General features: G+C 42.1%; 1 protein-coding gene across 10 annotated transcripts in view; it reads left to right on the top strand.

Moving 5' to 3' along the window:
* SEMA5A (semaphorin 5A) overlaps positions 1-16,906 on the top strand; it is a 417,613-nt gene that overhangs the window by 61,226 nt on the left and 339,481 nt on the right. For 3 of the 10 annotated variants that reach the window (XM_054193340.1, XM_054193345.1, XM_054193338.1), the window contains exon 1: positions 719-925. The exons of 2 other annotated variants lie outside the window; for them this stretch is intronic. The gene's annotated coding sequence lies outside the window, so the exon portion shown is untranslated. 5 more of the 10 variants (XM_054193347.1, XM_054193344.1, XM_054193339.1 and 2 more) reach the window with 4 other exon arrangements.

The following is a 16,906-nucleotide window of genomic DNA, read 5'->3' as shown; positions in this document are numbered from 1 at the left end:
AGCACAAATGTCTCAAGCAGTTGCAACTTCTCGGCTGGCCCGGAGGGGGGAGCGCGGGGGAGGGACGGGAGTAATGCGCGATCCCCCCAGCCCGCGGGCAGCGCCGGCTGCGGGCTGTGCGCCCACCCGCGCATCGCCGGTGACGGACGCACCGGACCACGGGCCGCCGCCGCAGCCGCCCCGGCCGCCGCTGCTCCGCCCCCGCGGCGGGGCGCCGGGTCCGGGCGGGCGCGGGGGGCGGCGGGCGAGGCGCGCAGCTGCCGCCCCGCAAACTTGGTGGGAGCGAGCGGAGGGACGGGCGGCCTGGCGGGGGCTGCGCCGAGAGAGGCTGCGGCCATGGCGGCGTGAGGCGGCGGCGGCGCGCCGGGGAGCGGGGCATCAGCGCGGCGGCGGCCGCCTGCGCCCTACGGAGCCTTCAGGTAACCCCTTCCCGGCCCCTCTCCGTTCCCTTTCCCGCTCGGTGCTTGGCAGGGGGGCGGCTTTCGCAGAGCGGTGGGGATAGCGCGTCCCCGGCCGCCCTCTCCATCCCCGGGGCTGCCTCCCGTGGGCTCCGCGGGGCTGCGCCGGGGCGCCCCCGAGGAGGGGTGGTCGGGGGCCGGCGGGGGTCTGGGCCGCCGCAGCGGCGGGGTGCCGGCAGGGGGAGCTGGCGGCGAGGCGGAGCGGCGGCGGGGAGCGCTGCGGGAGGTGGGAGCCCGTCTCGGGCATTGCCCGGCCCCACCCCCGAAAGTCCGCCGAGCCTTTGGAAACGGGCGGTCCTTCTCCCCGAAGCCGGGGAGAGCTGTTTGCTCGGGAAAAGAGAAACCAGCGGGGCCGGCGGCCGTATCTCCAACAGGGGCTGAAACCTGGGCTGTCCCCCAACCCCCCGCCGCTCCAGCCCTCGGGGTCGCAGCGGCGCGGGGGGGCGGCTCTCGCCCGGGAGCGTGAGGTGCGTGTTGGTCGCTGAGCGCTTGGCTGCGGGAGGGCAGCCGGTGGCTCCGAAACGTTTCTGGAGGGGTTTTGTCGCACTTCGGCAAGTGAAGTTTGCTCTGCCTCCTCCTCGGGTGAGAGCAGAAGAGAAGCGGCGTGAAGGGCACCGGCAGTTGGCTGAGGAGCGTGGGGTTTTTGGTGGGATGTTCTCGCAGGACGATTTGAAGTCCCGATGTACATTTGTTGTCGCTGTTATTTAACTGGACTGGCTCCGGTTTGTGGTGTAACCGTATTTTGGCATTTTCTGAAGAGTGGAGTTTGAGTTACCGTTCCACAACGACGCAGAAGGAAACACCTCGGTCTGTTGTATTAATCCATCTTTTCGTGAGGATTGCTCACGAGATAAAGCACAGCTATTAGGGTTTGCCGTAGCGTTCCAGATGCTAAATGTGCACGCTAGATTGACGCAACGATAATCTGCCCGGAATTATTCCTGGGGGGGCAGCAGGGGTGGGGGGAGCTGTCAGTGCCATCCGTTCCTTCAGTAAACCGGAGTGTTGGCAGGAGAGGTCTGTGCACGCGTGTACATACGCCCTTGCAAAGATGGTTAGAATTTGCAAGATTACAGCTGAGAAAAACATCCTAAAACTAAAAACTGTTGTTAAAGTTACTGTAATAGCGGGCTCTGGCAGCCCTAAGGTAGCGTCTTCGAAGACCGTGTTTTCTGAAAGCTGACTAAATGCTCTTAGTTTGAAGCTTTGCATCAAAGGCTGCTATGATGCTAGCCCAGATAGAGTGCTGTAAAAATAGAATTTTTCATAATGGAAATTGCACTCAAAGCTTAGTTTTAGCAGTTTCAGCGTCTTCTGGTTGTTATGTGAGTAAGACTCTGACTCAGTTTAGCAAAGTTTGACTTACTATGAATTGTTGAACTTGGTGATATACATATATAAAGCGTACTCAATCAGAAGCATACTGCTGCCTCCAAAGGCTAAGTATGGCCTTAGGTACTTTGATTGGTCTTGTGAAAGATTTTGGTAGACTTCTGTATTTTGTGCTGTGTTCCCACCTTCCTCTCCAGCAGGTACTGATAATCTAATTTTATTATGTTTACTAATGGATTCATCTCATTTTCTCATTTTAATGCTGAACAGCTGTGAGGAGTCCTGCTGAGAGCTGAGGCTTTGCTCTGGAGGGTGGCAGTTTACTCTTCTGTTTGAGAGGTTGTTTTGAACTAAGTAGTGTAAACACTTGCTTTTAAGTTGTACAGCTTATTCCTTAGGATGTTGTAACAGTTTTGTTTTGGCTGAGAAAGCTGAAGGCATTAATATCTGTAGTGTCTCATTTCTTTTAATCTTTAACCAGTGCTGTTTTCTTAAAATACTTCCAGGTAGTAGGAGTGTTCGTGCCCTTTGTAATGATCCATAAACTTTGGTTAGATCAGGTTTGTTGTACTTATTTCCTGTTGGGAAGAGATGCAAAGGGAGGGAACTATGTATTGCTGCTGTTTTCAGGAGAGAAAGAGTTGTGTGGTGGGTTTTTTTTTTCTTTTCCCCCAGCTACTTAGGGAAACCACGTGGGTTCTAACTTCTGTTGATGTAGTCTTACACAAACACAATGTAGTCTTATATAAATACAGTGTTTTCACTGAATGGAGTTCATTACTTTCCAGTGAGTAAACTGTATGTTACGAGGCATGAACTGCAGAACTACAACATAAGCCTCCTGCAAACTTCAGTTTAATGTTAGAGTTTGTGTGAAGGAATTCAGCCAAAGGAGCAGCTGAGCTCCTGGGATGTGGAGGAGTGGACCCCTTTCTGCTCTCCGGTCTGCGAGGGCTGTGTTGGCTGTAGGACACGTAAGTGGATAGTTGATAGTACTATCAGTTGATTGATAGTAGGTGTGTACTACCCGTACTATCGGTTGATAGTGGGAGGGAGGGTGTGTGCAATCCGATACCATGTTATTTAACATAAAGCAGTAGCTAGTAATTAGTTAATACGTTGTGGTGACCAACTTCTGAATGTCAATGATGCACAATTTCGCTTTAGATTCAACATCTGGTTTATAAAATTTTGATATGCTCTTGATGTTTGGTAATATATGTTCTAAAGTTACTACAGCTCCTGAGATGAATTGGTATTGCTGCTGCCGTAATTAGGAATTATAGGAAGCAGCTCTGAGGAACTTCTCATTTTCTGTAACATCATTTTATGGAGATGTTTAATGGGAGTTCTTGTCGGTGCTGGGTTTTCTCCAAATTACTGTTAATCAGTCCGTTTCTCTTCATTATCATCCTTTTATCCTCTTTAGTATGCGTATACATTCCTCATCGGAAACAGTTTTAAGTTACAGGCTATACATTTGCTCTTTCCTAAAGCTGTAACTGATTCAAAAGAAGGAGTTGTTTTTGTCAAACGCTGTGAACGTTTTTCAAACCGACCCTTTCGAGCTGTATTTGTCACTTGGTCGCGGTCGGCTCGTTTTCAGGCTGCAGCATTGCAGCTGTGACCCGTGGAAGACAGGTGGCACTCTGCTATCTGCAATTCTTCCACGAACCTGGCGAATCTCACAGCTTGAACCGGGCAGTTGAGGTACGGTTTGCTGTTAAAACCTGTTGTTGTGAAAACAGCAAACTGCTTCCAAAAAAAAAAAAAAAAGGTCGGAGCTTTTATTTTAGTTTGCTTTGTAAATCTGTCCGGTTATTTATTTAAGAGATTTGCTAGGTTGCGTCTAAGCAGAGCACATTTGCTTAACATTTGTCAGGAAGGTAGCAAATGTAAACCAAGTTAATGACCCCAAAACTGCACTCTAATTAGTGACATGTTCTTGATTTTGCTAGAATGTGTATTCCAAAGTGTAAAGCATGTAAATCTCTCGTCATTTAATGGATTTGTTAATGCGTCTATTCTCAGATGTGTGTCTTCCCTGAGGTTCTTTGATGCAATCCAGTGGTCTGCTGTATAAATCAACTCTTTATCTCTATATTCATTTTTGTGTAAATATGTTAATAAAATTAATCTGTGTTTGGAGACCTTTTGCGAATAAATCTGTACTTGTGTCCCAGGGTATATTAGAAAATCAGGCAACTTCACAAAGGAGCTGATGTTTGTCAGTGACAGTAGCTGAAAGCTGGGATTGGTATGAAGTCTGCGCTGAGGCCTTTGTAGGAGAAACTCTGGAGTTTAACTCAGCTCTTAAAAACTTACCTTTTCAAAGGTTATCTCTTCTTTTCAAACAGTTTGAATGATTTGTTTGAGAAAAAGTTTAAATGCTGTGTAACATGTCAGCTGCACTATCATTTCCAAACTGATCTCTAATTAGCTCATCTGCATTACAAAATTTCTTGTGTAATAGCAAGATAATATGGATTTTTGTTCCTTTTCCAATTTTTAAAATCAGGATAGCTTATATATAAGCTATCCAGTATATCCGGCTCCAGTATAGCTTAGTATTGTTGGATCTTCATTTCTGACAGAACTGGTCAATGTTTTCATGGCTACCAACCCTTGTAATGGAAATTACTGTTTCATGTGGAGGATGTTGATTGAGTAGCTCTGGATCTTTGGCTGACTTTGAAATTCCTTGCTAGGTGAACAGCAAGATGCAACCACTTAGCAGTATTTGTTTGGTTTAGGAGAAGCTTACAGAAATTATAACTTTCAGAATGCTGAAATGCAGCCTGTTGGTGTCCTCTTTTTCTGTTGGGGATGGATTCTTGGGCTTTGCTAAAGATGTGTGATGAATGAATTAGAGTGTACGTGATGGCTGCAAGATTGGCTTGTAAGATTAATTGGATGGCCTGAAGAGATGAGCCATGCTGCAAACTGCGAGGTTTTCCCACCTTCTTTTCCCTACCCCTTCTCCAAATTTCAAAATTGAGCTGGCTTTTCCGCTGCTGCCTTCCTTCCCTGAATTGCTAGTCTAGGTGGAAACCCAGAAGGCTATTGAAATGTGCTTTCTGGTTAGACTTAGGTTTGACTGAGAATCGAGAATGCTTAATGTAAATTTAACTGTAACTTTATATATAGCTTCTGTAGCTAGAAAGAGAGTATTTTAATAATTCTGGGCCCTGTTCTTCTGACCCACAGTAAGGTTGTTGCGGAATCACTTATTCCTATTGCTGGTGAACTCTAGAGAGACAAAGGTCTGCCAGTGAACATTTGTGTTGTGATTTTAAAAACATTCAGGCAGTTGTTCTGAACTGTCTTTTCTCCAGCACAAAGTCACTTCAGAAATTCCTGCCTCTTTTTTTTTTTTTGTGCAGTTTTCTGTTTTGTTTTGTTTTTTTTCATAATACAGATCATTTCAGTGATCTGTTTTCAGTGGAAGCCCACTAACATTCGCATTGGCTCAGCCCCCTAGTTATGAAGTATACCCTAGGAGCACTGCTGAAATGCCTTTGATGTGGGAGGAGACATACAGGATGAAGCCCTTTCTGTTGACTTTGTCTGATAGAAGTGAAATTGCTGAGTACTTGAGGGAAAACTCCTGGCCTTGCCAGTTACAGCAGGATATGTATTGCTTTGTGCGTCTCAAAGTCCAGCAAAGTTTTAGGGTTTCTTTACTAAGTCAGTGTCAAAATTGGAGGCGGTGAAAGGGGATTGTACTTTGTCCACAGTCAATGACTGCTGTTTTCTGTGATGGGCTTCTTGGCAGGTCCTTCAAAAAGTAGCAGCCCTTCTGGGATGGTACGTTACTTAATCTGAGTTGTGTCGTTGGTGGCCTCATCTGTTGTGTCTCATTTGCTTTCTTATTCTGAACTTGCAGTAGGGTTGTATGGTGGTTTTACTAGATTTTCTTATGAAAACCAGTGTGTGTGTGATTTTCATTTTTATCTAGCTTCTCATTCTCCAGTGCATGCTTTTCCTTGCTTACTTTTTCAACCTAAGCAATGATATTGAAATGCTTAGTAAGAATGTCTAGGATATAGTAAGTGCACAAAATTGCTACTAACATCTGATGTTATATTACCCGGTACTGCAAGGTGGGACTCATAGCTTAGCCAAAAGATGTGATTTCAGCTTTGGAAGGGAAGAGAGAAGACTGTTCCCTGGTAGTGCTCTTCAAGGCATATCAGCCTGGGGTAGGCCAAGAGTCTAATGACTCTTATGAGCCTTAAGAACTATTTGCGATGCTGAAGTAGCTAAAGACAAGGTTGGTAGTATTGTCTCTTGCACCTGTTTCTGACACTGTAAAGCCACATTCTGACTCTCACTTGATAAAATATTAGAAAATTAAAATAAAACAAAAATCTTAACTCTTGTCCTCTAACAAAAGCTTCTCTTTGTGTCCTGAAAACCACTGTATGCTGTGTTCCCCGGCGGCTGGCAGGTATAGGTGGAGGATGCTGTGCCAGCTGTGTGTTGTAGTTTGTTGTCCTCCTTGGCAATTCTGGGTCTTTATGTCAGTCAGTTGTCTACGGGGTCCTTCTAGTTGTGCCAGTGTAACTCTTCATGTGGATCCATACTGTAAACAGTATTAGGCAAGTGATCTTAAAAACAGTTTTTGTCTTTGAAGTACCCATGGCCACTGATCCCAGTAGGGCCCCATAGGCACTGGTCTCAGCATAACTGCAGGTGTGCAATGAGTATTATCGGGTGAGGAAGGAGGGGAGAGGAGGATTGCGTGTGCAGATAAATATTCCGATTAGTCCCTCAAATAGCAATGAAATTTGGGACTGGCAGAAGAGCTCTTGTGCATTTGGCCTCAGCGGTTGAAAGTGTGTTGATACAGATTTTTGTTATGTTAGTTTTATAAGAGGCAGTAGGCTCTCTTGTGGTGGTTGCAAATGGAGTGAGGCACAGACATATGCCCATCTTCACCAGCAGTCTAAACTCATCTGCTGAGGGCTGACGTACCTGAGAGGCGATGACTCATTGCATTGCACTTGAGTGTGTCAGGAAGTGGGGAAATTCAGGGTAATTACCTGTTAAAAACTGGAGCTCAGTCTTCCAGAGCTTTTCTGTCAGACCTTACTCGTTGAAAAATGATAATGGATTTTGATACATGCTGTTGGAATTGGTAGTATCAAATGACATAACTGTTCTACATTCATTTGCTAAAAGCACGAGTTCATGCATAAGGATCTAGAGACGTGCGAGAGGTGAAGTAGTTGATGTTTGTGGGGAGGAAAGCTTCTCTTGATGAATATGGGTATGAGTCTTAAAATGCTGTTACCCCAGGCCCTGGAGACTTGTACAAGTGATGTAATTCTGTCGTAAAGCTTGGTCAGTCTACAGACTCATCTGAATTGTCCAAGGGAATTGCAAGATTTTCCAATTTATCTTCTATTGCTTTCCTGAGCGCGTAGCGTTAGACTCCTTACCTAAAGCATTAGATAAGTCTTTAATATTGAAGACAAACCAGTGCAGCTTGGGCATCATCCTTTAACTGCTGTTAACAAAAAAAAAAAAAAATGTAACTAGCAACAACAGCAAAAAGAGGGATCTGGGCTCTACATGTGAATCGTTCTTTTTGCTGTTGTCTGTTGTTTTAAATTAAAGTAATGGTCTGGGTGGAAGGACTTTTTTTCTTCCTTCAGTATTCTTTCTATAAGTAAGTTTGCAACTAGTTTTTATTAGAAAATTCCATTTTTGCACACTTAGCTGTAACCAGCAGGGAAAACAGGCTTGCAAATTTATTTAATCTGAAGGCCAACAAGATCAGTATTGGGGTTTGAAGAAAAATAGTCTTGAAGTAGAGGTAAACACTTAATTCTGATATTTAACTTGAGTCTTTATATTTGTCTTTCAAACCTGTAATCATGAAGTGCTCTTAAAATAACCCAAGCAAATGTGTTATTTTCCTTTGAGTACCCGTATGAATGCATTGCCTGCGATTGGCTGCCTGCCTCTTGGGAAAACACACGTTAGTCTTTTTATAGGATGACTGTTGACAAAGCTTGTCCTTCAGCTTCAGTTGTAGAGATCCTATGTTGTAATTGTTTTCTTTACCAGAAGGTTAAAAAAAAAAAAGAACTATTTTGTTGCAGAGGTATATCACTAATATTTTAATAAGAGAAAATATAAGAATTGCATAACTGCAAATATAGGGAGCTCCATTTGTTTGAGAGGAGCAATTCATGTGCTTAACTTACCTTTTTTGATCTACTGTAAATTGTTTGTAGAAATCAGGCCTGGCTCATAATTGCATGTACTTGTTAATTTTGTAGATTTAATATTCCCCATGGAAAAAGTCCTTTAAAAGAGTAGTCTTTTTTCCCTGCTACTCTCATCAACCTTGACTTTTTTATAAGCCCCAAATTGCTAACAATGCCAATACCAAAAATTTTGAAAATGGCATTTGAAATGAGCAGAGCAGTTAACACCACGCGTGTTCCCAGCTCTCTGCACACACTGGCACCTTCAAAGGTTTGTCTGTAGCCATAGGTCAGCTCTAGAGAACTCAATGACACACAGAACCTGAGGATCTAGAAGTTTCTGGTTTTAACTAGCAGATTTGGTTGCTTCTTGCCAAGCCAGGTGCTTGTCTTCTTTTGCCACTTTCTCCATTGTGTTGCTTTATGGCACGTTTGAGTCCCTTGTTTCCTTCTTGCTTATTTGGTGACTAAAACTTTCCAAGCCTTATAAGAAATTACTCGTAAGTGTTGAATGTTTTTGATTCCACATAAAAAGTTGTTTTCCACAAATCAATTTTCATATGAAGAACAGTGTTTCTGTTTGTATTAGTATCTATAGCTAGTTTATAACTCGGATGATCAATCTTAGGAAAAACTGTCTGGCTATTCCTGGATATCATTCATGTTGTCTTTTAGGTACTTGTAATGCCACCCTGCATCCCAAAACATTAAGACAAAAAAACCCCTTTTGACTTCATGGTAACATCTGGATTGACTTCATCATTGTATAACTGGTCCTACAAGCATTAGGCTTATGTGAACTGGAGTGCTTAGGGGAGCCTTACTTTTCTGACTGAGTCATAAGAATTTGAGTTAACAAGACTTAGTTTTATACTGTTCAGGTTTACATGTCATACTGTGACTGAAAAGAGTTTCAAATTGCTGTTGTAGGCAGCTGACCAGGGAGGAAGCGCTGAGCAGACCTAATTGATAATCTCTTCAGCCTTAGTAATAGCAATATAGACGAATAGTATCTTCTTCTGAAATGTTGTTTCATTTGGCATCTTTTTGCAGCAGTAGTTCCCAAGATATTCCCACCATTTTAACAGCATTTAGGTTGATAACTGTACTCCTTAGCCCTTTGTCCTAGGAGCTCATCACTAGACAAAGGTGTTGTGTCAATTTTCCATTATCTGTTTTTCTGGTGGTAGACCTGGCCATTTAAAAATGGATGGAAATATAGCATCTTTGCCCCAAGGTGTCTATGGATGAAATCTCCATTCACACCGAAGTCATAGAATCACGGAATGGTTCGGGTTGGAAGGGACCTTAAAGATCATCTAGTTCCAACCCCCTGCCATGGGCAGGGACACCTCCCACTAGACCAGGCTGCTCAAAGCCCCGTCCAGCCTGGCCTTGAACACTTCCAGGGATGGGGCATCCACAAGTCCATACTTGTTTGTCTGGTGTGATCACTCCCAGTGCATTCCATTGTGGCTCAGCATGTGAAGGGAAGGATGCAAGTCAGTCCATGCAGAACCATCGAAACAGTGAGATTTCTGGTGTCTTATGGAGCATGGCATGAAGTGAGCTGGAGACTGCTAGCTAACTGCTGCCTTCCTCTAGCATTTCTGTTGACTAGAAGCCACCTGTATCCCACAGGTGATGTGTTCAGTTTGCTCAAGGTTCTCAAACATCAGAGAAAGATCAAGTATAACGCATTTGTATAGTAAAACTAGTGTGTTGGCGGATACTTTAGTAATGTGTGACAAATGTGTTAGAATTAAATGTATGCTATGAGAGGCAAAACTCATTTGAGCAGTAGCTTCTGTGTAGGGATTGCTGGTTGAGGCTCAGTGACCAAAATTATTCTAGTTAGATGACTGGATGATAGTGATGCTCCCTCTGACAGTAAAACCTATGTGTAATTTAAAAGCTTTATATTAATTATAAAATGTATCTATGACATTTGTAACTTCTTAAAGAAATGTTTGCAAACAGCATTTATAAATGTTTCTTGGTTTACTGTATGTGTGGTCAAAATTAACCTTACCTTTTAGTTCCTATATATATTTATAGTGGTGCGTGGTTGTGTGTGTATGCTTTTTTTCTCTATATACATACACAGATATGCATTCACACACATGTTTTTACAATCTCTTCCAGTTTGTCAAAGAGTGGTACTGGCTAGATCATCTGCCCCCTTTGTTTGTTTAGCCAAAATACTACTGTAGCATCCCAGACGTACAAAGCAATAGTGGAAGGACAGAGAGGCCCTTCTGCTGGGAGGAACTTACCAGCTTCAGTCCAGTGGTTAGTGCACGAGACCATGCCAAAAGACAAAGTGAATTGAAATAGAGATCAGGACACGGTTCTGGTAGTTGATAGTTTTATTTTGAGCTCTGAAGAGCTCATCTCTTTGAAGAGCAACGAAATGTTGACATCAAATATTGATTATGTGTAATATCTGAAATTCATAAACTTCTTAACTTTATTCTGGCAAGCTGGACGGCAGGGAAGAATGGAGCAAGCTTTGCTTGAGAGTGAAAAAATTAATAAAAGAAATGTAATTTAAATTAACCCTTCACGATGGCTGTAGTGGGGTCTATTAAAGGCAGAGGTCATAATGTGATTTGACTGGATTCAGAAGATACAATTGAATCAGTAGAATTTCAGTAAATTATGAAGTTAGGTTAAGTTAGACAGACAAGCTAATTGTCCTACAGTAATAAGAATGGACATGAAAGTTTGAAGTTTTAATATACATTTCTTTACTGAAAGCTAATGACCACTTTGTAAGTGCAAGTGTTTCTCCATAGTTTGCCTCTGATTTGATGGTATATCTTGCCTTGCACTCTTGCTTAAATGCTTATGTTTAAATTTCTAAATCCTTCTGGTTATTTCCCCTTCCGTTCCCTTGAACTGCAGCTGTAGTTCTGAAAATCGGATCAATAGGTCCTAATATGCTGTTTGAGATAATGTACAATGGTGTGTTGCTTTTATGGGGTACTCAAAGGTTAGGCTGCTTAATGCTAGTGAAGGGGGGTGGAATATTGAGGGTTTAACATGAGCACTGCTTCATGGTCCAAACAAATTTGGAAATAAATGTTCCACAGGGTTTGTTATCTACCTATTAGCATAGCAATGCTAATAAAATGAGCTCTTATGCTCTGTTGAGTTCCTTTTTGCTCTGTTTACATCTTAAGGCAAAAAAAAAAAAATTAGAATAACCCTTGCTTTATTGCTTAGTAATTTTACTTAATTCTGCTAGATCTGTCACATGCAGGATGATGCCTAAGGTATAGGGCATTCTGCTAATAGGTTGTATTTGTGTAAATATATGAGTGAACAATTGACTCTCTAGATACTCAAGTGATTCTTTGGTGCATATAAATAAAAAGATGTGAATGGCGGTGTTAGTGTGGTTTGCTGATCCCTCTCCAACAAATCCATCAAAGATGAGAGCCTATTGTGAATTTTGTATCTAGGTGGAATTAACTGTTTTCTGCCTTCACTCTCTATCAAGTCAGCCAAGAAAGCGATTCCAGCAGGTAAAATTGTTTCTCTGAGCAAGCCATTTGCAAACTCAGCCTTCAGTTAGCCATTGGAAGGTGTGCTGAGTGTCATGGTACCTCTATCACATCTAAGACTAGACATAAGGAAGAAATTTTTTACAATGAGGGTAGTGAAGCACTGGAACAGGTTGCCCAAAGAGGTGGTAGATGCCCCATCCCTGGAAACCTTGAAGGTCAGGTTGGGTGGGACTCTGAGCAACCTGATGTAGTTGAAGATGTCCCCGCTCATTGCAGTGGGGTTGGAATAGATGACCTTTAAAGGTCCCTTCCAACCCAAACTATTCTGTTATTCTAAGACATGCAGGTCACCTTTCCTGCATTCCCATAGCCCAGGATGGGTGTATTGCAGTTGCTGGACTCTGCACAAGCAGGAGTGCTTGGGCTGGCAGGAGCCTGCTGGCACCCATGTGGTTGTCTGCTTTTTTTGTGTGTGTCCTGAAGCTCAGTACAGAGAAGAGCAGCTGCTCTTGTGTGGGTGGGTGATTTTATTTTTTTTAATGCCTCATTCAAGGAGTGAAGGTAGTGAGGTAGGTAGTGGGCAAGAGGGGAGAAACAGCTAGTAGAAATAAGAGACGTGAGAGGATGTTTTGGATGAGTGGGAATGGAAAGCTTCAGAGGAAACCAGAGCCCATGTGTCATAGGAGAACAATGCAGTGGGAGCTAGTAGACTAGATATGGGCAATTGCAAAATTGTGAAAACCTTTCTGCCTTCTCTCCGCCACTACACACCCAGCACCCCACTCGGGCTCACAGTGTTACCCTCTTTTGGTTCACCTTGGCTTTTCACAGGATCTGACTCCTCTTGGACCAGATCAAGGAACAAGGCTCCAGCTAACCATATCCACTGTTGCTGCACTACTTGTCTTAAGCACCTAGAGGTATATACATGTAGCTAATGAAACGCTTAACATAGAGTTTCTCACACTTATAACTGCATGAAACTTGGTGGCTGTGTTAATGTAAATAATTGGCAGGCAGAAGGACTTGCTATATAATATGAATTCCAGAAAGTCAATCTCAAGTTAGAAAACTGGGTCAGGATAATTGGAGTTATGTCACCAGCTCTGAGGATAGACACTGTTTTATTTGTGCGTTGAAGGTCTGTGGATCTACAGGGCTTTCAGCTGTTCTCCAGGTACGAACTTTCCATGCAGCTTGTTTGTTATTTGCTTTGTGTTTCTTCTGTGAATTGTGATGAGCTTTGTAGTAGAACTCTTCTGTGGATGATATGATACTATGGACGTGTTATGGAGATAAACAAGTTAATTTTTCAAACTTACGAAGGGCACCCTGGGTACGTGCTTTAATTTATGGGATATGGCTTATCTCTTGAGTTCCAGAAGTAAGTGTGAAATGGCAACAACCTTGTTTTAGCTCTTGGAGAGAGATCTTTGGTTCAGTGTGGTTTCTTCATAACCCAGAGGCAGGCTCTTTACTATCCACCTTTTCCTTTTTTTTTTTTTTTTTAAAAAAACAAAAAAAACCCTAAAACCCCCCAAAAAACAAAAGAGCAAAAAAGAAAAAAAAAAAAGCAATGGTTTTTACTGAAGCAATCAAAAAGCCAGTCCTCTCCATTGTCTGAGAACTTATGATCAGCAGAAGACCTATGAAGCGTTACGGTTCAGTTTGGTGTGGGAGCACAGTTCAAATAGGATAGTATAGCATGGTGGACTTCTGCCTGAGTTCCATTAATTATGGCGAGTATGGAATACAAAATGTTTGCTTAAATTATCTTAATACAAAGTGTACTTGGACGTAATAGTAAGAATTTCAATATAACTTCTTTATTCCACTGTCAGCACATCCAGACCTTTTTCCCCCTGTGTCTTTAAATATCTTTTTGAAAATCTTTCAGAGATAGTTTTATTAACTTAATGTAGTGCAGATGTCACTAACTGTGAGGAATAAGTCACAATGACTTGTAGTGTTGTGTCAAAAATATCATTAAAAGGCTTAGAACAAAGGGAGCAATTAATGAACAGTCTTCACTGTGAACAAATGTCAGAGGCTCCTCCAGGGCTAAGCTGCTTCTGTGCCATATTCATTAATTGCTCTTTTGAACAAAGTTGGTGATGATGACTGAATTTAATTAAGCATACCTGAGAAAATAATAAAAAAAAAACAAAACCACCAACAGATCAGAAGTATTAGAATGAAAAAATTGCATTTAATTTGATAAATAAAGACTTTTTCCTTCTCAGGCGGGTTTTATGCTTCATGTAACTGTTTCTGTCTGGCATTTCCTCCTAACTATTGGGATTGTCTTCATTGGAGATTTTGGCAGAAGCTATGTCTTATTGTTTGCTTCAGGATGCATGGCAAATATCGTGCTCACATTTAAATCCCTATGATTAAAAATGGATTAAAATCTGTCATAATGGAAGAGAGGTCTCAGAACAGTCTCAGTCCACCTGTTGAAATGTGGCAGGTAAAGGAAGAAGTGCATGTGAGCAGAAAGGAAGAAATCTTAAACTGTAATTGCTAAAGCTCATTCCAAACTTGCTGACCCTGTACCTTGGTTAAAAATAACTCCTTGGGAAAACTAGACAGCAGCTCTGTACTATAAACTCTTCTGTAAAACTCAATTGTCCGTTGTACTCAGTGCCTTAGAGGTCTAAATTGAAAGTTGATGATGGTGGTCCCCAACATCCATCTTGTTATGTGGAATGTAGTCATACATTTATCACCATGTTTGTTTCTTACATTTTTGATTGTATTTTGCCACTCCATGAGACAGAGGCAGGTACGGTCGGTATAGTATAGATGCCCAGAAGAGCCTGCCTCGAAGGTGAAGGCTGTTTCTGTATGATTTTTCTGTACGTTGAACTGAAAGTTGCAATAATATATGTGAAATACTGTTATTTTGGGTTCTGAGAAGAGAGACTTTGGGGGAGGAGGGAAGACTAATACATACCATAGCTGACCTCTTCTAATGATACTGTTTCCGAGTGTTTATTTTGATTTTATTCATAAGTTCTATTGTGTAAAGTCAATCAGAATAATAGGAAGAAGAGTTTTGTGAAAGAACTTTGTAGTAGTTTGCAGTTTTGAGCCAAGTGGTAACTGGAAGCTTTAATAGCCTTACAGTACCACTTTAGAAGTGGAGATGTGCCACTGGATGTATGTGTCAGAACTTAGTAAAAATAGCATATCCCATAGTGGGCATTCATCCAGAAATCTAAAATTAGCTTTGTATCCTGGATATAATAATGCAGGTGGTCACAAGCACTAAATATATTCAGCACCCTCGGTTATTCAAGCAAGTCTTCACATATTTATTTTAAACATTTTACGGTTTTATGCAAGGCTGACTTACTGTTATTACTGTTGTTCTTTATATGGCATCAAAATGTGCAATGTGTTTCACAGGTATTAAAACAAAGTCTTGGCCAGAGACATTTAACATGGCCCTGCGTGAATGGAAGTTGGTGGCACAATTCCAGCTGTCTTCAGCTGGGAGTATAAGTAGATCCTGACTTATTTCTGATAATGTATATAAACACACAGGCAGTTGGTGGGAGCGAGAGTGATTTATTTCACATTGTACTGTTTTACTTGTAGCATTCCAATAGAGTTTGGCCAAATAAGCTTGAGGAAAAGTGCTATCCCCTGTATGAGGGGAATGTAAAGCCTGAGGAAAACCAGAACTCGGGTATTATGGTTTGATTAATTGCTTGAATATTTATGCAAGTTGCAGTAGGTTCTGATCGGTTGAGTGGGGAAAGTCTGCACTGGCTTTTTCTTTCCATTATCCTGCCCTCTCCTGCCCCTTTCTGGAAAGATAGAGGGACATAGGCTTTTTAAGGACTATGGGCAGGAGGTTTCTTTAAAACACACCGGAACGACCTGTAGAAACAAGACAGGATTTTCTTATGACTTATTTATTGAGTATAGGTGTTAGTTCTTGTGTTTGTTTACAGAGAGTGGTAACAAAAGCATGTGTTTCTTTCTCACTCTCTCTCAATATATACATCTGTGTGTGCATGGAGGGGGATGCGAGAAACAACAGAACCGTGTGCGTATTAAATATTCTCTCAGAGATGACAAACATCTGGAAAAAAAAGTGTTTCCTTTATTTGTTACATTTTAACTATGTATGACCATAGTATTTTTTTTTAATTCAGAGTATATTAATAATTTTTTTTGGAGACTATCACTAAAAAGACTGGCTTATGGCTTTTAAAAACATGATTTTTAAGTAAGGTGAGAGCCTTTTGTTCCATGTTTTCAGATTTGTCTGCAGATCTTTATTGTTTTGCTCACACGTATTTTAGAGCATAGATTCTTATGTGATTCTTTGTCGTATTGAATAGTTGTAAGCATTTTAACAACTTCTTGGGGGATAAAAAAATTCTTCATCCTTAATTTAAATGGTGTCTAATATTTTCATTTAGTATCACTTCTAAGAGTATAGGTAATGCTGGGATGAAGAGGTTGAATTTCTAGGTGTAACATTTGCTGTTACAGGAAAGAGAATGCTATTCACGTGTAGAGAAGCGGTGATACGACAGGTACAGTGGGTAAGGCAGAAGCGTAATTTGTCCAGAGATTCATGGCAGAGGCTTATTCTGTTTATTTTCCGTAGCAGGTTGGTGGCAGGCTTCAAAATAGTGATGGGATCTGAGTGGCATTTTTGCTTTGAAAGCTGAGGGGGGAAAAAATCCACACATGAAATATTTAATAAAGGTTTATTATTTATTTTAAACTGATCGCATTTTTTCCTCTCTCCTGGCATTATGAGACCGTTTTTGAGAAGGTGGGTCTTCAGGACGGCGTTCTCTTTTCTCCTGTATCTGCCTTCACAAAGCCGCCCTTGGGGAAGGGGAAGGGGAAGGGATTTGGAAGTGGAACGCTGCCCAGCACCTGTGCAGTAGCCTGCCCTTTCCACCACGTGCTGAAGGGATGAGCTAGCAAGAACAACTTCCCTGGTTCCTCTTCATCTGTGAAATACTAAGTTTCAGATGCTTTGTGTCTTCGTGGAAATGGAAGTACTACAGCTCAGTAAACCGAAACCCAGTGGCCTAAGCAAGCTTGGATTTTTATTTTAGTTGTTAAGTCGGCGCTATTGTGGTTTCAGGAAGAAAAGTAGGCTTTCGCCCACCCCACCAAAATAAAGCTGACCTTAACACACCTGCAGTATGGTATGGTGCCACAAGGGTCTTGATTTCTTATTTGAATCTCGAAGGATTAGAGCCCTGCTGCCATGGAGGTGAGTAGCGTTACAGGAGGATCATCTGCATTAGCTTGAAGCAGAAATGAGTTCTGCAGATCCGGTTTACTTTCCAAGTGAAATTTATGCGTACGCGTTCCTCGTTCTTCAGCTGCAGGGAAGGAGTAAATGCAA

Source organism: Rissa tridactyla, chromosome 2 (genome assembly GCF_028500815.1).
Source record: "Rissa tridactyla isolate bRisTri1 chromosome 2, bRisTri1.patW.cur.20221130, whole genome shotgun sequence".
Taxonomy (NCBI): Eukaryota; Metazoa; Chordata; class Aves; order Charadriiformes; family Laridae; genus Rissa; species Rissa tridactyla.
Note: the sequence above shows the minus strand (reverse complement) of the source record. Positions and strands in the feature narration are given on the sequence as shown.